The sequence below is a fragment of the Ambystoma mexicanum genome, chromosome 11 (genome assembly GCF_040938575.1).
Source record: "Ambystoma mexicanum isolate Mex_15411 chromosome 11, UKY_AmexF1_1, whole genome shotgun sequence".
Lineage (NCBI taxonomy): Eukaryota > Metazoa > Chordata > Amphibia > Caudata > Ambystomatidae > Ambystoma > Ambystoma mexicanum.
This window is the reverse complement of record NC_090934.1, coordinates 823,075,988-823,097,116: the sequence shown is the minus strand read 5'-3', so window position 1 is coordinate 823,097,116 and position 21,129 is coordinate 823,075,988. Positions and strand designations below refer to the sequence as shown.

At 46.4% G+C, this 21,129-nt stretch overlaps 5 non-coding genes across 5 annotated transcripts; all 5 read left to right on the top strand.

Annotated features, from left to right (window-relative positions):
- Positions 1–1,316: 1,316 nt before the first annotated feature.
- On the top strand, positions 1,317–1,390 carry TRNAN-GUU (transfer RNA asparagine (anticodon GUU)). Its single transcript has one exon. It is a non-coding gene; the product is annotated as a tRNA-Asn (tRNA).
- Positions 1,391–1,703: 313 nt separating this feature from the next.
- Positions 1,704–1,775, top strand: TRNAW-CCA (transfer RNA tryptophan (anticodon CCA)). The gene has a single exon. It is a non-coding gene; the product is annotated as a tRNA-Trp (tRNA).
- Positions 1,776–3,565: 1,790 nt separating this feature from the next.
- TRNAN-GUU (transfer RNA asparagine (anticodon GUU)) lies at positions 3,566–3,639 on the top strand. The gene has a single exon. It is a non-coding gene; the product is annotated as a tRNA-Asn (tRNA).
- A 2,174-nt stretch (positions 3,640–5,813) lies between these two features.
- Positions 5,814–5,887, top strand: TRNAN-GUU (transfer RNA asparagine (anticodon GUU)). Its single transcript has one exon. It is a non-coding gene; the product is annotated as a tRNA-Asn (tRNA).
- Positions 5,888–8,061: 2,174 nt separating this feature from the next.
- On the top strand, positions 8,062–8,135 carry TRNAN-GUU (transfer RNA asparagine (anticodon GUU)). The gene has a single exon. It is a non-coding gene; the product is annotated as a tRNA-Asn (tRNA).
- Positions 8,136–21,129: the final 12,994 nt, after the last annotated feature.

Genomic DNA, 21,129 nt, shown 5'->3' with positions numbered 1-21,129 from the left:
GGTGTCGGAAACCTGTAAGCGCCCTCCCAATCAACTGTCGGTCCTGGATTGTGAGGATTTCCCCTTATACTGGTCTCAGTAGACACATTTCCATTTTACTTTTTCACTCTCGCATTGCCTATTTCTCTCTCTCTCATAGATACATTATAGACAAGAGAGACATTGTCAGCGAGAGGGCTTCACAGCACCTTCCCCCATTTCCCTAAGTGCATTGCATGGGGCTCTGGGAGGCGTGCACATTTGTCTGAAACACAAAGATCCACTGGCAATAAAAGGCGTAGGACCCCAGTTCGCATTTCTTAGAATTTGAGGAGGCACTCAGAGTTGTCTCGGGCGTGACTGTACCTTTCATAGGAGATGTGCTAATCCCCAAACCCTCTTCCTTTGTCCCAGTAATCTGTCCTAGGGCCTCTAGCAAGTTGTTTTCTGAAACAAAGCTTACCTGAACATCCTGTAAAATTGGTAACTTTTCAGTAGCAGTACAGTGCAGTATATAGCATTCCTGTTGCGCACAGCATCTAGATCCAAAAATTGCTTACTCTACCCCAGAAATTAGAATTCACCCAGTCAAACAGAGGGATCTATAAAGAGCATGGCAAGTAGTTAACATAAGCTACTTCCCCCAAGTTCTCTTGGTGCACTCTGCTGCCCTCTTTTAACAGAAGAATGCAACTGCAGGTCTTGCTTCTCAGAAAGGTACCTACATATAGAATCCTTGGTGCACTCTTGCTAAATCTGCTGGAATGTGTCTTCTATTGTGCCCAAGGTGGTTGTGTATTTGGGGACTCAGGGAAGCAAGGGAGCAGTCTAATGCACTGCAGTGCTAAGAGAGGCATGCCTTTTTCAGAAAAAAGTTCAGGTTTTCTGCCAATCAGAAAAAAATAGCAATGCAATCAGGCCAAAGGCAGAACACACATGCCAGTGAGTCTCTGTGGCGCAATTGGTTAGCGCGTTCGGCTGTTAACCGAAAAGACGCTGCTGTTTTGGGCACAAAGACACAGAGTGTTCCACTCAGTAAACCTGAGTCATTTCTCCCGTGTTCTCTGGGTTCAGCCTACTGTCCCCTTTTAACACAAGTGCGCAACTGTGGCTTTCTCCTCATAGCAAGTTATGCCTACACAGAGGGCATTTGGTGCACTGTTGATGGGCTCTGTCCTCTACTAAATCCCCTGTGTTTGTGGATTACGGGAGGTAGGGAAGTGCTTGATACCCTGATTTGCTGTTGGAAATAGAGCTATTTTAGAAATATTTTCAGGTTGCCTGGGAAGCATAAGCAAACAGCACACCAATCAGGCCCCAGTGTAAGCACTGCATGAGTCTCTGTGGCGCAATCGGTTAGCGCGTTCGGCTGTTAACCGAAAGGTTGGTGGTTCAAGCCCACCCAGGGACGATGCATTTTGGCTCAAAAATTCAGCATGACCAACTATGAACTTCTGTTTACCTCTCGCAGGTCTCGTCTGCTGACGTCCAAAAAATCCAATAAACTGTAAGCAATTCTTCTCTCTTGCTTTAGTTTTTCAAAACTTGCCATTCAATTCATAAACATCAAGACTTCATGGGAAGGGTTTGGCTTCAGCGTGTACTGATGCACAGAAGGAAGCTATCCTAGCCAGTCTACTTAAAGAAGCAATGAGGCTCTGCAGGTGCATGTACGTCTCCTACCTTTATTCTGTCATCAGACACACCAGGTGAACTGCCGCAAGGACCTCGTGGCGCAATGGTAGCGCGTCTGACTCCAGATCAGAAGGTTTCGTGTTCAAATCACGTCGGGGGCATATTTGCTTTTCCCACTCTGAAATATAAAATTGCTCTTCAGTATCTCGTTATTTCAACCTGACTGCATCTTTGTGCTCTGGGCCTAGTTGTTCTGGCATTTCGAATGTAAGCTTTGCAGCAGGGAAGTATCATATTGACAGACACCCATGAAGGACATGGTCAACCTTTAAAGCAGGCCAATCTCTATGTTTTACTGGATGCAGCAGAAGTATTTCCTCTTTACCATCTCTTCAAGTGGGCCTGACTGATGTGCTGTTTTGTGCACGCTACGTGGGCTTTGTAAAGCATACCTTTGCCATTTGCATGGCCTCCTAGCGCTGTCAATATTTTCGTGTAATCGCTGAATGCTGCACTGTCCTGGGAACTCTAGGTGTGACTAAAGGATATATGCTGGGGCCCCGAAAGGGGGTCGGCAGTCTAGTGGCAATGCCCATCACTTTGCAGTTTGGGTTTGTGAGTTCAGGTACCGGTCTGGTGTCGGAAACCTGTAAGCGCCCTCCCAATCAACTGTCAGTCCTGGATTGTGAGGATTTCCCCTTATACTGGTCTCAGTAGACACATTTCCATTTTACTTTTTCACTCTCGCATTGCCTATTTCTCTCTCTCTCATAGATACATTATAGACAAGAGAGACATTGTCAGCGAGAGGGCTTCACAGCACCTTCCCCCATTTCCCTAAGTGCATTGCATGGGGCTCTGGTAGGCGTGCACATTTGTCTGAAACACAAAGATCCACTGGCAATAAAAGGCGTAGGACCCCAGTTCGCATTTCTTAGAATTTGAGGAGGCACTCAGAGTTGTCTCGGGCGTGACTGTACCTTTCATAGGAGATGTGCTAATCCCCAAACCCTCTTCCTTTGTCCCAGTAATCTGTCCTAGGGCCTCTAGCAAGTTGTTTTCTGAAACAAAGCTTACCTGAACATCCTGTAAAATTGGTAACTTTTCAGTAGCAGTACAGTGCAGTATATAGCATTCCTGTTGCGCACAGCATCTAGATCCAAAAATTGCTTACTCTACCCCAGAAATTAGAATTCACCCAGTCAAACAGAGGGATCTATAAAGATCATGGCAAGTAGTTAACATAAGCTACTTCCCCCAAGTTCTCTTGGTGCACTCTGCTGCCCTCTTTTAACAGAAGAATGCAACTGCAGGTCTTGCTTCTCAGCAAGGTACCTACATATAGAATCCTTGGTGCACTCTTGCTAAATCTGCTGGAATGTGTCTTCTATTGTGCCCAAGGTGGTTGTGTATTTGGGGACTCAGGGAAGCAAGGGAGCAGTCTAATGCACTGCAGTGCTAAGAGAGGCATGCCTTTTTCAGAAAAAAGTTCAGGTTTTCTGCCAATCAGAAAAAAATAGCAATGCAATCAGGCCAAAGGCAGAACACACATGCCAGTGAGTCTCTGTGGCACAATTGGTTAGCGCGTTCGGCTGTTAACCGAAAAGACGCTGCTGTTTTTGGCACAAAGACACAGAGTGTTCCACTCAGTAAACCTGAGTCATTTCTCCCGTGTTCTCTGGGTTCAGCCTACTGTCCCCTTTTAACACAAGTGCGCAACTGTGGCTTTCTCCTCATAGCAAGTTATGCCTACACAGAGGACATTTGGTGCACTGTTGATGGGCTCTGTCCTCTACTAAATCCCCTGTGTTTGTGGATTACGGGAGGTAGGGAAGTGCTTGATACCCTGATTTGCTGTTGGAAATAGAGCTATTTTAGAAATATTTTCAGGTTGCCTGGGAAGCATAAGCAAACAGCACACCAATCAGGCCCCAGTGTAAGCACTGCATGAGTCTCTGTGGCGCAATCGGTTAGCGCGTTCGGCTGTTAACCGAAAGGTTGGTGGTTCAAGCCCACCCAGGGACGATGCATTTTGGCTCAAAAATTCAGCATGACCAACTATGAACTTCTGTTTACCTCTCGCAGGTCTCGTCTGCTGACGTCCAAAAAATCCAATAAACTGCAAGCAATTCTTCTCGCTTGCTTTAGTTTTTCAAAACTTGCCATTCAATTCATAAACATCAAGACTTCATGGGAAGGGTTTGGCTGCAGCGTGTACTGATGCACAGAAGGAAGCTATCCTAGCCAGTCTACTTAAAGAAGCAATGAGGCTCTGCAGGTCCATGTACGTCTCCTACCTTTATTCTGTCATCAGACACACCAGGTGGACTGCCACAAGGACCTCGTGGCGCAATGGTAGCACGTCTGACTCCAGGTCAGAAGATTGCGTGTTCAAATCACGTCGGGGTCATATTTGCTTTTCCCACTCTGAAATACAAAATTGCTCTTCAGTATCTCGTTTTTCAACCTGACTGCATCTTTGTGCTCTGGGCCTAGTTGTTCTGGCGTTTCGAATGTAAGCTTTGCAGCAGGGAAGTATCATATTGACAGACACCCATGAAGAACATGGTCAACCTTTAAAGCAGGCCAATCTCTATGTTTTACTGGATGCAGCAGAAGTATTTCCTCTTTACCATCTCTTCAAGTGGGCCTGACTGATGTGCTGTTTTGTGCACGCTACGTGGGCTTTGTAAAGCATACCTCTGCCATTTGCATGGCCTCCTAGCGCTGTCAATATTTGCGTGTAATCGCTGAATGCTGCAGTGTCCTGGGAACTCTAGGTGTGACTAAAGGATATATGCTGGGGCCCCGAAAGGGGGTCGGCAGTCTAGTGGCAATGCCCATCACTTTGCAGTTTGGGTTTGTGAGTTCAGGTACCGGTCTGGTGTCGGAAACCTGTAAGCGCCCTCCCAATCAACTGTCAGTCCTGGATTGTGAGGATTTCCCCTTATACTGGTCTCAGTAGACACATTTCCATTTTACTTTTTCACTCTCGCATTGCCTATTTCTCTCTCTCTCATAGATACATTATAGACAAGAGAGACATTGTCAGCGAGAGGGCTTCACAGCACCTTCCCCCATTTCCCTAAGTGCATTGCATGGGGCTCTGGTAGGCGTGCACATTTGTCTGAAACACAAAGATCCACTGGCAATAAAAGGCGTAGGACCCCAGTTCGCATTTCTTAGAATTTGAGGAGGCACTCAGAGTTGTCTCGGGCGTGACTGTACCTTTCATAGGAGATGTGCTAATCCCCAAACCCTCTTCCTTTGTCCCAGTAATCTGTCCTAGGGCCTCTAGCAAGTTGTTTTCTGAAACAAAGCTTACCTGAACATCCTGTAAAATTGGTAACTTTTCAGTAGCAGTACAGTGCAGTATATAGCATTCCTGTTGCGCACAGCATCTAGATCCAAAAATTGCTTACTCTACCCCAGAAATTAGAATTCACCCAGTCAAACAGAGGGATCTATAAAGATCATGGCAAGTAGTTAACATAAGCTACTTCCCCCAAGTTCTCTTGGTGCACTCTGCTGCCCTCTTTTAACAGAAGAATGCAACTGCAGGTCTTGCTTCTCAGCAAGGTACCTACATATAGAATCCTTGGTGCACTCTTGCTAAATCTGCTGGAATGTGTCTTCTATTGTGCCCAAGGTGGTTGTGTATTTGGGGACTCAGGGAAGCAAGGGAGCAGTCTAATGCACTGCAGTGCTAAGAGAGGCATGCCTTTTTCAGAAAAAAGTTCAGGTTTTCTGCCAATCAGAAAAAAATAGCAATGCAATCAGGCCAAAGGCAGAACACACATGCCAGTGAGTCTCTGTGGCACAATTGGTTAGCGCGTTCGGCTGTTAACCGAAAAGACGCTGCTGTTTTTGGCACAAAGACACAGAGTGTTCCACTCAGTAAACCTGAGTCATTTCTCCCGTGTTCTCTGGGTTCAGCCTACTGTCCCCTTTTAACACAAGTGCGCAACTGTGGCTTTCTCCTCATAGCAAGTTATGCCTACACAGAGGACATTTGGTGCACTGTTGATGGGCTCTGTCCTCTACTAAATCCCCTGTGTTTGTGGATTACGGGAGGTAGGGAAGTGCTTGATACCCTGATTTGCTGTTGGAAATAGAGCTATTTTAGAAATATTTTCAGGTTGCCTGGGAAGCATAAGCAAACAGCACACCAATCAGGCCCCAGTGTAAGCACTGCATGAGTCTCTGTGGCGCAATCGGTTAGCGCGTTCGGCTGTTAACCGAAAGGTTGGTGGTTCAAGCCCACCCAGGGACGATGCATTTTGGCTCAAAAATTCAGCATGACCAACTATGAACTTCTGTTTACCTCTCGCAGGTCTCGTCTGCTGACGTCCAAAAAATCCAATAAACTGCAAGCAATTCTTCTCGCTTGCTTTAGTTTTTCAAAACTTGCCATTCAATTCATAAACATCAAGACTTCATGGGAAGGGTTTGGCTGCAGCGTGTACTGATGCACAGAAGGAAGCTATCCTAGCCAGTCTACTTAAAGAAGCAATGAGGCTCTGCAGGTCCATGTACGTCTCCTACCTTTATTCTGTCATCAGACACACCAGGTGGAGTGCCACAAGGACCTCATGGCGCAATGGTAGCACGTCTGACTCCAGGTCAGAAGATTGCGTGTTCAAATCACGTCGGGGTCATATTTGCTTTTCCCACTCTGAAATACAAAATTGCTCTTCAGTATCTCGTTTTTCAACCTGACTGCATCTTTGTGCTCTGGGCCTAGTTGTTCTGGCGTTTCGAATGTAAGCTTTGCAGCAGGGAAGTATCATATTGACAGACACCCATGAAGAACATGGTCAACCTTTAAAGCAGGCCAATCTCTATGTTTTACTGGATGCAGCAGAAGTATTTCCTCTTTACCATCTCTTCAAGTGGGCCTGACTGATGTGCTGTTTTGTGCACGCTACGTGGGCTTTGTAAAGCATACCTCTGCCATTTGCATGGCCTCCTAGCGCTGTCAATATTTGCGTGTAATCGCTGAATGCTGCAGTGTCCTGGGAACTCTAGGTGTGACTAAAGGATATATGTTGGGGCCCCGAAAGGGGGTTGGCAGTCTAGTGGCAATGGGCATCACTTTGTAGTTTGGGTTTGTGAGTTCAGGTACCGGTCTGGTGTCAGAAAACTGTAAGCGCCCTCCCAATCAACTGTCGGTCCTGGATTGTGAGGATTTCCCCTTATACTGGTCTCAGTAGACACATTTCCATTTTACTTTTTCACTCTCGCATTGCCTATTTCTCTCTCTCTCATAGATACATTATAGACAAGAGAGACATTGTCAGCGAGAGGGTTGCACATCACCTTCCCCCATTTCCCTAAGTGCATTGCATGGGGCTCTGGGAGGCGTGCACATTTGTCTGAAACACAAAGATCCACTGGCAATAAAAGGCGTAGGACCCCAGTTCGCATTTCTTAGAATTTGAGGAGGCACTCAGAGTTGTCTCGGGCGTGACTGTACCTTTCATAGGAGATGTGCTAATCCCCAAACCCTCTTCCTTTGTCCCAGTAATCTGTCCTAGGGCCTCTAGCAAGTTGTTTTCTGAAACAAAGCTTACCTGAACATCCTGTAAAATTGGTAACTTTTCAGTAGCAGTACAGTGCAGTATATAGCATTCCTGTTGCGCACAGCATCTAGATCCAAAAATTGCTTACTCTACCCCAGAAATTAGAATTCACCCAGTCAAACAGAGGGATCTATAAAGAGCATGGCAAGTAGTTAACATAAGCTACTTCCCCCAAGTTCTCTTGGTGCACTCTGCTGCCCTCTTTTAACAGAAGAATGCAACTGCAGGTCTTGCTTCTCAGCAAGGTACCTACATATAGAATCCTTGGTGCACTCTTGCTAAATCTGCTGGAATGTGTCTTCTATTGTGCCCAAGGTGGTTGTGTATTTGGGGACTCAGGGAAGCAAGGGAGCAGTCTAATGCACTGCAGTGCTAAGAGAGGCATGCCTTTTTCAGAAAAAAGTTCAGGTTTTCTGCCAATCAGAAAAAAATAGCAATGCAATCAGGCCAAAGGCAGAACACACATGCCAGTGAGTCTCTGTGGCGCAATTGGTTAGCGCGTTCGGCTGTTAACTGAAAAGACGCTGCTGTTTTGGGCACAAAGACACAGAGTGTTCCACTCAGTAAACCTGAGTCATTTCTCCCGTGTTCTCTGGGTTCAGCCTACTGTCCCCTTTTAACACAAGTGCGCAACTGTGGCTTTCTCCTCATAGCAAGTTATGCCTACACAGAGGGCATTTGGTGCACTGTTGATGGGCTCTGTCCTCTACTAAATCCCCTGTGTTTGTGGATTACGGGAGGTAGGGAAGTGCTTGATACCCTGATTTGCTGTTGGAAATAGAGCTATTTTAGAAATATTTTCAGGTTGCCTGGGAAGCATAAGCAAACAGCACACCAATCAGGCCCCAGTGTAAGCACTGCATGAGTCTCTGTGGCGCAATCGGTTAGCGCGTTCGGCTGTTAACCGAAAGGTTGGTGGTTCAAGCCCACCCAGGGACGATGCATTTTGGCTCAAAAATTCAGCATGGCCAACTATGAACTTCTGTTTACCTCTCGCAGGTCTCGTCTGCTGACGTCCAAAAAATCCAATAAACTGCAAGCAATTCTTCTCGCTTGCTTTAGTTTTTCAAAACTTGCCATTCAATTCATAAACATCAAGACTTCATGGGAAGGGTTTGGCTGCAGCGTGTACTGATGCACAGAAGGAAGCTATCCTAGCCAGTCTACTTAAAGAAGCAATGAGGCTCTGCAGGTGCATGTACGTCTCCTACCTTTATTCTGTCATCAGACACACCAGGTGAACTGCCGCAAGGACCTCGTGGCGCAATGGTAGCACGTCTGACTCCAGATCAGAAGGTTTCGTGTTCAAATCACGTCGGGGGCATATTTGCTTTTCCCACTCTGAAATATAAAATTGCTCTTCAGTATCTCGTTATTTCAACCTGACTGCATCTTTGTGCTCTGGGCCTAGTTGTTCTGGCATTTCGAATGTAAGCTTTGCAGCAGGGAAGTATCATATTGACAGACACCCATGAAGGACATGGTCAACCTTTAAAGCAGGCCAATCTCTATGTTTTACTGGATGCAGCAGAAGTATTTCCTCTTTACCATCTCTTCAAGTGGGCCTGACTGATGTGCTGTTTTGTGCACGCTATGTGGGCTTTGTAAAGCATACCTCTGCCATTTGCATGGCCTCCTAGCGCTGTGAAGTGGGAGAATGGAAGACCAGGCTCCCGTCCTTCACCTCTCGCGCTTGGCCTAGAGGGTCACGGCCCAGACACCCGCCGCGAGAAGAGTTTGTCCATTTACCAGACGACCAGGTACCCTGGTACAGGAACATACGGATGTGTCCATCTGCCTGCCCAACAGCCCGCACTGGCCATGCCGACACCTGCGGTTCGGATCAGCTAGACTAAAATCCACACGTCGTTAGAGATGCCATGACGACCTAGACAACGGGAAGCACTTCTGTACAAATATACACACTGAACATTTCCACACCAATCTACACGAAGAACATACTCAGTGCTCTGACGTAGGCGACAGGCATATTCACGGACGTGCATCTTTATTATTTTTACATAGGCTTTCAGAATGCAGAAACGCAAGACGCATCATGAACTCATCTATAACGCTTGCTCACGCTTCTCTTGAAACCCATTACCACAATAGAGGTATAATGGAAACACGATACTGGTCATGGAAATATATGCTATTATAACCTAAAAGCACCTATGCACCAAACGGACTAATTATGCACCAGGCCCGAGTAGGCCTCAACCAAGAGCTCCCGTGGACATTAACAAAGCAAGAGTCAGGTTGCTGATCCTGCAGAAAGAACCCGGTGGAGCAACCAGCCAAGGTCGCAATGTTGCAAACTCACATTCCAAGAACAAATCATCAAAGGCACGATGTTGCAACCTCGCACTCCGCGCCCCAACCTTAAAGTCACGCCGGCAAATTAAACCAAACGCGCAGTAGAAAAAACAATATTAATTGTGCAGAATTCTGCCTCTTTCACGGTCCCTCCCCACGTGACCAAGCCGAACTTGACGAGATGCCAAAACCCAGGAGAAAAAAGGCGTCTGGGTCCCTCGCTACGAGACACAGGCCGATACACTTGAAAGGCTCAATGGACATCTGCTATAGTGGGAGCGGTCAGCCTTCCACCTATGAATAAATCCTCACATTGTCTGCACGTACCCATATTGAAACATTGTTGCAATCACAGGTACACCGAGAGCTGGGAACAACGGTGGTCCCAGGCTGGGAAGCTCACGAGTGCACCAATCAGAACATGGGGCTCTTATCTCAGACGTCAGTAATATTAGCCAATCCTCAGGAGTCTTCATGTAACAATTCTTATGTATCTAATTGTAGGGACAACCCAGATATACCACCTGATTACACCTTGTCCACTAATATCATTCTCTATATGTGTACTATACTAACCCTACCACTCGAGCAACCAATTAAGAGTGGCGATAGGTTTTTTGTTAACTTTCTGAAGTGACGCAAGTAGCGCGTCATAATACAGTAAAAAGGGCCTGCGAGCCCCACGATTGGGTGTGTGTCAGGACGAACGCGTACGCTCCTTGACCCATCCCTGCCGTTTTGTATAAATAAACAGCAGAGTCACCTTGCTCCTTGTGTGTGTCTCATACTCTATCTCATCTGGGATATACGGGAGGAGTTGGGGCCTCCCTGCCCGGAGGTCTGCGGACGGCCCGGCCGACCCCGGCAGAATTTCCCCCCGACAAGTTGGAGGCACTGCTGAGATCTGTTTAAGATCGACTTTTATTTTTAATTTTTCCAGGCACTCCCGTTGCGAGGAGGCCCGGCGGCGCGGCCCCCTCTGCCGTTGCCCCCTTCTGAGGACTACAGGACCATCGCGGAGCTGCGAGAGGACCGGACAGCGCAATCCGGATATTGGCCCTCGGGAGCCGGTTGAGAAGTATCCCGCCCGCGGTCGGCGAGTGTCCAGACGTGGTCCAGACGAGGGGAGGTGGCGAGCCGCTTGGAGGGGTGCACGCAGTCGAACGGCCCTGCATCGAGAGAACTTGGTGAGCATGACACGCACAACAAGCAATGCGAAATTGTGAGGGAGGGGGAGGAAGTAAATAAGGGAGGAGGGAGGTATTGTACAGATGTGCGGCGAAGGTTTAACTGAGTGTTGCAAATGGAATGAATGGTAGCGAAACGAGTGCGAGAGCAGTAGGCTACGTTACGCGAAAGAGGGGGGCGGGGCACGAAAACATCACGTGCAGCCGCTCGTAAGACACTGATGGCCTAAATTGCGACTACGTGTGAGGGTGGGTGTGTGTGGTTTCCTACGATTTGGCATTTATTGATCAATGAGTAGATGAGGTTCCCTATTGTTCGAGCAAGAAACTCGATAGGTAGATGACGTTTCCCTGTGGGCGGTAGCTAGTTACATAGTTGCCCAAAACGGAAGATAATTGGCTGGTTAAGCCCTCCTGTTGAGGGGCGTATCACACGCGAGGCGACGCAGCGTGCGCAGTCCGGTTATATTATTGATGAGATTACCTTGTTCCAGGAGAGACAGGAAGACAGCTGTAGGGTTAGCGGGGTAGATTGCAAGTGTATTTTGAACTTAAAGAACATAACAAGAATGTACCAGTAGCTCGAAGAAATCGGTGACGTCACCAGTAGGGATTTAATAGGATATCGCGAGCACAAGGAACTTTGGGTTTGAGAGTGGTGGGGAAGAGAAACATGATAAAGGAGCGGATACGGAGATAAACTATAAACCAGTGGATCGAAAGAGGAGAAGGGGAAAGGGGCGTGGCTGCGCACGGAGAACGCCGGCCACGGCAAGTGTAAAAGGGGGAAGAGAACGGAGAAACAGGACGACTGTATAAGATCGTCGTAAGGGGTACGCAGCCGCAGGGGGCTGCGTGCGCTTCGGCCGCAGGGGGCCGTAGGGGAAGGAATATAATATAACATCATATTTATTATTATTGCATAATTTGTCAAAGGATTGTCGTAAGTCCCCACACTTGCGGGGCGAGGTAAGCAATACAAGGTTGTATATTGTAAACTGCTAGTAAGGGGAAGGGTAACCAGGGGAGTGCCACTATGTCATACGGGAGAGGGTCGGGAGGGTGGGGGAACACCCTCACTACCCCACTACAACACATATGCACCACACTGCCACCACATAGGGAGAAATTAATTAAGTACAGCATAGAGTGGACCCAGGGGACGGACAACAAAATGTTAACACCATGGCCGCCTAATGGTAGTTTCGATCCATATGCCCAACATTCACTACTAAACCATCTGCACAATACATACAAGGGGAAGAAGTTGGCAAACCATGTGGAGGTGTTTAACTTATGGAGGATGTTCCAGGGGTCCCGACCAGGACCAAATGGAATGTTCACTATGGGGGAAACACCGGAAGAAAAGGAGATTAAGAAAGAAGGAACGGATGGGGAAAAGGAGTGCGAAAGCACAAAGAATACGGGGAACGGAGGACAGGGAGGAGAAAAGATTGATAAATCAGACGACATAAAAAAGGAACCGAGCAATGAGATACCCATAACACCGGGAGTGAAAACAGAGGGAGTAGGGTTGTACCCTTTAAGAGAATTAGGAGAAATAGAAGGACAGTTCAGGGCGGCTGAAGGATACTCAAACCCGGCATACAGCCCTCCACCATATGTGGCTCATGGGAAGATACCAATGGGGGAAGGGAGGATTGGAGAAGAGCAGACTGTAGAGATAGGAAACGATGAGTGGGTAGCTGCACAGATATTATTGAAATTACGAGGCTCACTAACTGGAGAAGAAAGGGAGGCGGTAAAGAGAACAAACGAGGATAGTGCCAGAGAGAGTGAAATGAGGGGAGAGGAGCTACTACGGCAGAAGGAAGAGATTTTGGAGGAAAGATTAGCAAAACTAAGGGATGAGCAGAATGAATTGATCAAACAACTTGAGAGGGAGGAAAGAGAGAGAGTGAGGAAAAGGAAAGAAGGTAAGAACGAATTGGAAAAATTAAGGGAACGAAATGAGGAGCAAAAGAGAGAAGATGAAAGGGTAAAAGCAGCAGCAGATAGGGTATCAAGAGTAGTGCTGAGAGAGAAGAAGAAGGAAGAAGAAGAAAAGGAAAAGGAAATGGAAATATGGAGGAGGAGGATAATATCAGAGACAGCTAAAAAATATGAAGAGGGGAAGGTAATAGAGAGTATAGTAGAAAGAGAAAGGGTGAAATGGGAAAGGAAGAAAGAGGATGAAAGGATATTGGAACAGATGAGCAACGAAGTAATGGAGGAATTGAAAAGGAAAAGGGAGGAAAATAGTAGGGAAATGGAGGAGAGAAGTGAAGGGGGAAGAGAAGGGAGGAGTAGGGAGAGTGAAAGATGGGGAGATGTATATAAAAGTAGAGAGGTAGCAACAACATCAGCACTAGGGGGAACAGTTGGTAACAACGAAAGGGGAGAAAGAGACCTAATAGACTTAAAAACAGTAACAATAAAAGGAAAAAAGGCAGAGTGGGGGGTGCCATTTATGAATGACCTTTGCAGTGAGGAGGAAGAAGGAGTGGAGAAGGATGGAAGAAAGAGTGAAAGGGAAAGCTTAGATAAACTATACCTCACTAGAACAAACATAGATTCGCCCTGGATGAGTAGAAGATGGGAGGAGCTGGAGAGAAGTAAGGAGGAAGTGAAAAGAATAGGGGAAACACAAACCAATGAAACCACGCCACCTACATCCCCATCACGCCCTCCCACGTCACACCCTACATGTTCAACCACCGCACGCTCACTGCACAGAATAAAGCTCGCGCCCTTCATGAACGAACTTACACCTTATGCATGTCGGCTTAGGGACCTCCCTAGTCGCAGGCAAGACAGACAAATAAACATACCCATATTGAACACAGGAAATGACGAAAAAAGGGGAAAGGAAGAAGAGGGAGGTAGGAGCAGAGGTAGTAAGGAAGAATTTGAAGTAGTAAAGGAAACGGGGGAAGAGGAGGGGTGTGAAGACTCAATATTATGGAGCGTAAAGGGTGACACAAGACAGAATTTAATGCCACTGTTGGAGAGAGGAGGGGTTAGACCACAGTATGTACCTTGGAAACATACGGATAAGGAAAATATAAAATGTAGGCTCCCATCACTAAGTGGAGGTGCGGGTAAGTGGATATATGAAATGGAAAAACACACCGCAGGACAGAAACTAGCAGTAGGAGATGTGAAGGGCCTGTTAATATCAATATTAGGGGATAGAGCGGATGACATTTGGAAAAGAGCGGGATTCCATGGGGTAACAATAACGAACACATCGCATGATGGGGCACCATTTGCAAACTGCAGACATGCGCTATGGCAGGCACTGAGAGTGCAGTACCCAGACACATCAGACATAGGAGCCATTACTTCCCGTAAGATGGGTGAAAATGAGGATCCTGTTGATTATATCCAGGATATTCAAGAGAAGTGGCGCATGGAAACTAGAGAACAATGGGACAAAACACCAGCCATATTTTATCATATACTAGTACAAGGGCTCCCAGAAGGAGTTCAGAAACAACTAAAGAAAGTAGTGGGGATGGAAGCAAAACCATGGCCAGAAATACAACTGACTATAGTACATCACTGCAGGACATGGCAAGGAAAAATGAAACAAAAGGAGGAGGACAGGAAAACAGAAGAGGCCAAACTAGTACAGAAAAAACTTACTAAATACACAATGGAAGGGGCACTAATAACTACGCCCACACCAATGGCCCAAAGCCCAACGCAAGTAGTGGCTGCACAAGATCCCGCTCAAATAGCGCCTCCACAAGGTGTAATACAGCAAGTGCCGCCTCTGCAATTACACGCACCAAACATGGGAGGAGGGTACCCAATGCAAGGAACTGGGTATTATAGTTATAACAGAGGGAGAGGAGGGTTTATGAGGGGGAGAGGATACGGATATAATACCCAACAACAGGCTGGGGGACTTAGAAATTACTACCCCACAGGGCAACCCGTATACCAGGACAACACAGGGAGCTTCCCATGGCAAAGCAGGGAACCACCCGTGTGTTGGAGCTGCGGACTATTAGGACACATGTCACGTACATGTAGGGTCAGGCCAGGAACACCAGCATGGAATGAACAAGCACAACCTAGGACCTCACAAGAACAGCAGGGCATACAACAACAGCAGATGTCACAACAAGGGAGTGACCCACAACAACAAACACAACAGCCACAAACCTATTCACTGCCACAACAACAAATAACACCGCAACTGCCACCGCCACAACAACAAGTAGCGTTAATACAACCACCACCCCAAACTCAACAAACACAATTGGGTAGGGTGACGGTGTTGGGACACAACCCTTACACAGGGAATGGCCAATCATTGTACCCCCAATAGGTCAGCCCACAGACGGCCTTGGTGTGTCCCATCCTGTCAGTAACACCTAATAGTGCGGAGGAACCACGCATAGAGGTAACGATAGGTGACAAAAAATTATCATTCCTTGTTGACACCGGGGCAACCCGGTCTTGCATAAGGGAAGGTAAATTTAAGATGTCAGGCGAAGCCATGAACACCCAAGGATTTTCTGGGGCTAAAGGGTTGGTTCCATTTACTGATAACGTTCCCTTATCTATTGGAGATTATGATCTGTCAGTCCCACTTTTGTATTATAGTGCCTCACCAGTAAATATACTGGGGAGAGACATAATGAACAGGTTGAATATGACGATCTCCTTTACAGAGGATGGCATAATTTGCTCTACTCCAGGGATTAACATGCTCGCAGCACGACAGATTTTGCAAGCATACTGTGGACAGACAGCGATTAGGGCGGAGCCAGTAGATGGCGAGCTATTCCAGCATGGCACAGACATGGCATTTGCATGGATGCCAGGGATAGAAGGGAAAATATGGAGGAGGCCAGCAGCCTATCTGTTCCGACCAGAAACACCAGTTAATGAACTGGAAGGGAAGGTGTTGTAATGGACATTGAGAGCATTATTGCAACAGCTGATTATGTTGCTGTGCACGCCCAAGATAAAGAAGGGAGAGCATGGAGGGCAGTGATAGCACTAGCAGAAGGATGTAGGCTGACCCAGGTGTCAGATGAAGAGCTGTTCTCAGAAGAAAAGGAGGAAGGTGAAATGGTGTTCATGATGAGTGTAGAAATATGGCTAAGAGTGGCTCACAAACAAGTAGCACAGAAAATTGCAATGGCACTTGAGGCACCCGCAGGCACCCCAGTCCCATTTTTTAAGGAAGATATGTCAAAGGTGCCCAAATCATTATAGACTGTTAGCCCTTATGACGTGGGATGTATAAAAAGCATAGGGGGTGTAAGGATAAAATTGAAAAAAGGTGCCATACTACCAAGAGTGAAACAGTACCCATTGTCAAAAGAGGCAGATGAGGGCATATATGAAACCATAACGGCCCTTATAAACAATGGCATATTGGTCCCCTCAGAATCACCATGTAACACAGCTGTGTACCCGGTGCGCAAGGCTAAAGGGGGGTCTTGGCGCTTCATACAGGACCTCAGACCCTTGAACAACATAGTAGAAGCAGAGTATCCAGTAACAGCAAACCCGGCCACAATATTGTGTGGCATTCCAGCAGAGGCATCACGATTTACAGTGATTGACCTTAAAAATGCTTTTTTCTCAATACCATTACACCCAGACTCACAAGATTTGACAAGCTTCACTTACCGAAATACAAAGTGGAAACATACCAGGTTACCACAGGGGTATTGTGAATCACCCTCAATTTTCAATAGAGTAATACAGATGGATCTGGGTAACGTTGAGGTGGAAAGCACAGTGTTACAGTATGTGGATGACATAATAATTTGCAGTACAAACGAAAGTAAATGTAGAGAGGACTCCTTAAAAATGTTAACAATATTGGCTGAAAAGGGGTACAAGGTAGACATGGAAAAGATACAATACTGTCAGGAACAGGTACTTTACATTGGCCAACTGATATCCCAACATGGAAGAAGGATTGCACCACAGAGAGCACAGGCCATCTCAAGCACTCCCATGCCACAGACTGTGAGAGAACTGCAGCAATTTCTGGGGCTGTGCAACTACTGTAGAGCATGGGTATTTGATTACAGCTCATACATAGGACCACTGCTTGAGGGTTTGAAGGAAGCAAATAAAGGGGAGAAAAAGTTGGGGTGGACTATGGAAATGAGGGAGGCATTTGACGAATTGAAAGACGCGATATCAACTGCTCCAGTACTGGCATCCCCAGACTATGAGCGACGCTTTTTTATATTTTCACATTGCGACTCAGCAGTGATGAAAGCAGTGTTGGCCCAAAAAACTAGCATGGGCTATAAACCAGTAGCATTTTACAGCGGTCACTTAGACCCTGTGATGTTAGGCCACTTCCCTTGTGAACAAGGTCTTGCTGCAGCTGCTTTTGCAGTAGAAAAAGCATCAGCAATAACTATGGGGTGTCCAACTACACTGTTTGTGGAACATGCACTATTTGCGATATTGAATAAACCTAAGTCCACACTATCGACACAGAGGGCATCAGGTTATGAGATTATTTTGTCTAAAGCTGAACTAGCAATTGTTAGATGTAGCACGGTTAACCCTGCAAGATTTCTAGCAGAAGTAATTGAAGAGGGAGATTACGCCCACGACTGCACCCAAATAACTAAGATGTACTCATGTACTAGGAAAGTTGAAGAAAACGCACTAGAGGGAGGTGAGCTTTTGTTTATTGATGGGTCATCAACTATTGATCAAGGAGATGGGATACGAAGGACTGGGGCAGCAGTAGTAAAAATGATGGAGGCGCCGGTGTGTGTGGCTATGAAGTGTGTACAATTACCACAGCATTACTCTGCTCAAGCCGCGGAACTGGTTGCACTAATATTGGCATTAAAGGAAAGTTTTAATAAAAGAGTAACTATATATTCCGACAGTGCATATGTTACATCCACTGTCCACTCAGGGCTATCAGAATGGAGAAGAAGAGGGTTTAGGAGAGCTGATGGCACTCCAGTACAACATGCCCTCTTGTTGGCTGAACTAATTGAAGTAATAAACGACCCCCAAGAACTAGCCCTAGTCAAATGCACCGCACACACCAATGGAGAAGACTACGTCTCAAAAGGAAATGCAGCAGCAGACGCACATGCGAAATATGCTGCATATTTTGGTGAGATATGGAACCCCACAGACTCACAGAGAGGGAGAGGGAGGGGAATAGCTAGGGAGATGTTAATAAGAGAAGGGTACACCCATCTCCCAGCCACACAGATTATGGAGCTACAAGCGGCTGCACCAATGGCCGAAAAAGAAGTATGGGTGAAAAGAGGATGTACAATGTCACCAACCGACGCACTATGGCGCCAGGGTGGCACTGGGAAAGTTGTAATACCGTTGGCACTGTTAAATACCGCCCTGAGCCAATTACATCACCCTGCCCATACAGGCAAGGAAATAATCGCAGCACGAATTAGAGAAGATTGGTTTTGTCCTGAGTTAAACTCTCATGTGTCAAATTTTATCAGCAATTGCCTCACATGTCAACAGTTTACGGCCGGTCATACTCTAAAAGTGATAAGAGGTACCATACCCCGGCCAGAAGGACCTTTTCGGCACCTTCACATTGACTATGTTGATATGATCAACATATGTCAAGGTAATAGGTATATGATTGTAGTAGTATGCCCATTTTCTAGGTGGATTGAAGCAGGGCCCTGTTCACACCCTGATGCGTTTAGAGCAGCCAAATTCATAGTAAGGGAGGTCTTCCCCAGGTGGGGAGTGTGCGAGGTGTTAAGATCAGACAACGGCCCACATTTCGCAAACGAAATGTTCCAGCATATCACATCCCTGCTGAACATTAAACACAAATTTGCATGTGCATACCACCCACAGGCTAATGGTGTATGTGAACGCCTGAATGGCTTATTGAAGGAGGCAATTGCTAAAATACAACAAACAACAAAGAAAAGTTGGTTGTATTGCCTTCCGTTAGCCTTATTTGAACTTAGAAATAGGCCAGGGTCCGACCACCACCTCACCCCTCACGAAGTGGTTACTGGACGTCAAATGCGCCTTCCCCTAACCCCAACGTCAAGGGCATTCACCGACCACGAAAGTTCAGCGAGTGTGTTAGGTGATGAAATGTATCAATATGTGTCTTCTTTGATTACTTGTGTCGTGTTTGTGTCTCAACAGCTCGAGCGCACACGGGGCGGGTCTACCAGCAATCAAGAAAAAGACGCAAGTACAGAATTGGGAAAGGAGAACTTGTGCAAACTTGCCAAAGGTGACCACGTACTACTTCGCAATTTCAATAGAAAGTGGAACGAGAAGAGGTTCACTGGCCCCCATCTGGTAGAGGACGTATCAACAAGAGCAGTAAAACTAAAGGATAAGCGTGCCTGGAACCACCTACATGACGTAAAGATCTACAAACTGCAGACCCGCCCCAGCGCCAACGACAGGTCCATTGGAAGAACAGCAACAACATCCCCGACAGCGGAAGAAAGTTTCATCACAGACAACGACCCAATTGTTCCCTCGGAGACGATAACTGACGAAGAAAGGGGTGATCCCCATACTGCCCACCCCATGGTCACACGCTCAAAGAGTAAAAATACTTCCGCCATCTGAGCGCAAACCCCCCCCATTGACTCCTAAGTACAGTTGTAACTAAAACTGAAGGACATTGCTTGCACCAATACACATGTAAACACGTGAATGTTCTCTTTTTTCTCTCGCACATACAGGAACTGCGTAATATTGTATTGTTAAGAAAAGCTAATTAACAAGTTCAGTGTACAGGCGTAGATGGTGCTGCCAGACGATAACTACCCAGAAGAATTGTCACACCAATTTGTATACGAAATAAAAAGGCCAACATACCTAAAAAGGAGAAGGGTACGTGTCTACTACACAGCCTTCCTCCTGGCCATAGAAAATTACATGCCCCACCTCCGCCCATACTTGCCGGTCCTAAGAGACCGATCACTTAGAGTAGCGTGGGAGCAGCTCTTCGCCTGGGCACTGAATGACTACTTGATAGGGAGAGCTTAAAGGAAACAAAACTAACATTTAATAACGAGCACTTTTGAGAATTTTTAGGCGGGCAACTTTAACGTCACAAGAATACGCTGCCAGGACTGCAGCAAGGTAAGAGCAAAATGCCGGTGAGATTAGCATATGTAATAAAAATAATAGGGATTTTTATGATCACCGGGTTCTTGGCTGCCTCTGTCTGGCAGTACAGCTATGCTATCAATTTTATTGCTGCACCCAAACCTAATATACCCCCGTTCCCTGCTGCAACAGGTGTTACGTCAGGTGGTAATAGTAACATTGCACCCAAGCAAAATAGAGTTAAACGCAGCACATACTCAGACAATAAAGGTATTGATAATTATGTACAAGATTCAGCACACGTCACAAACAACATATGGTACCAGCACATGACCCGCATTGGTAAGCAGACAACTGAGGATAGCTGTTACGTTTGCTCATTAATACCATACGCCATGAGCGCTTCACGAACATTTGTTGCCACTGAAATAGATAAAAAGACAGCACAGTGCATAATATATTTGGCCCTGTTCCAAACGAAAGGAAGATTTCAAGGAACAGTAGTGCACATGACATGGAAAACACGAGACTCATACCCATATGAAAACAACTTCCTCAAGACCTATCTGAGTTATCACAAGACCAGTTTACATGCTGAAGCATTCAAATACATAACAAGTGGCCCTGCAAAAGGAGAAACAAAGAAGGTAACACTGCAGTATCTACCATGTGATTGGTACGCCACTGAAGTTCCGGGTAAACAAGGATGCTGGGAGAGGCCGCTACTGACGATAACAGGAAAGGTGTATCTGGACAACAGCTGGGAGATAGGAGTGATTGGCAGCAACATGGTAACAAAAGAAACTATCTCAACCATCGAGACACACAATCATCGATGTTGGACGACGTGGATCAAGTACGTACCAATGCTCTCGTGGGTAGAAGAAGATGAAGACCCAATAACAATTCTACCATTGACTGCGCCCAAAGTATGCTACCAGCATAAAGGAGAGGTGGACGTAGGATATAACACCAATTGTGCAAGCGTGATGGAGTTACCTGAGGGGGGAGCGGGAACAGCAGTAATAATGGACCATTATTGGGCCTGTGGAGAAAAGGCATATCATACACTGCCTCCCCTGTGGAATGGTGTGTGCACAATGGTACACGTCAATGTACCATCATTAGTGGTACCTAAGAAGCATGTCGATGTGGCGAAATTCCCTAAAATGGATGAAGGGGATAAGAGAAGAAAGAGATCTGCACCACTTCAGAAGGAGCAAGAGAACAGGACCAACAGCAATGATACTGTCCTAAATAGGAGAAAATGACAAGGAGAGCCACTGACAGGAAATTACCTGTGGGGAAGGTCGGAAACGGAACTAACATCAATACCGCCAGAACACAGACTA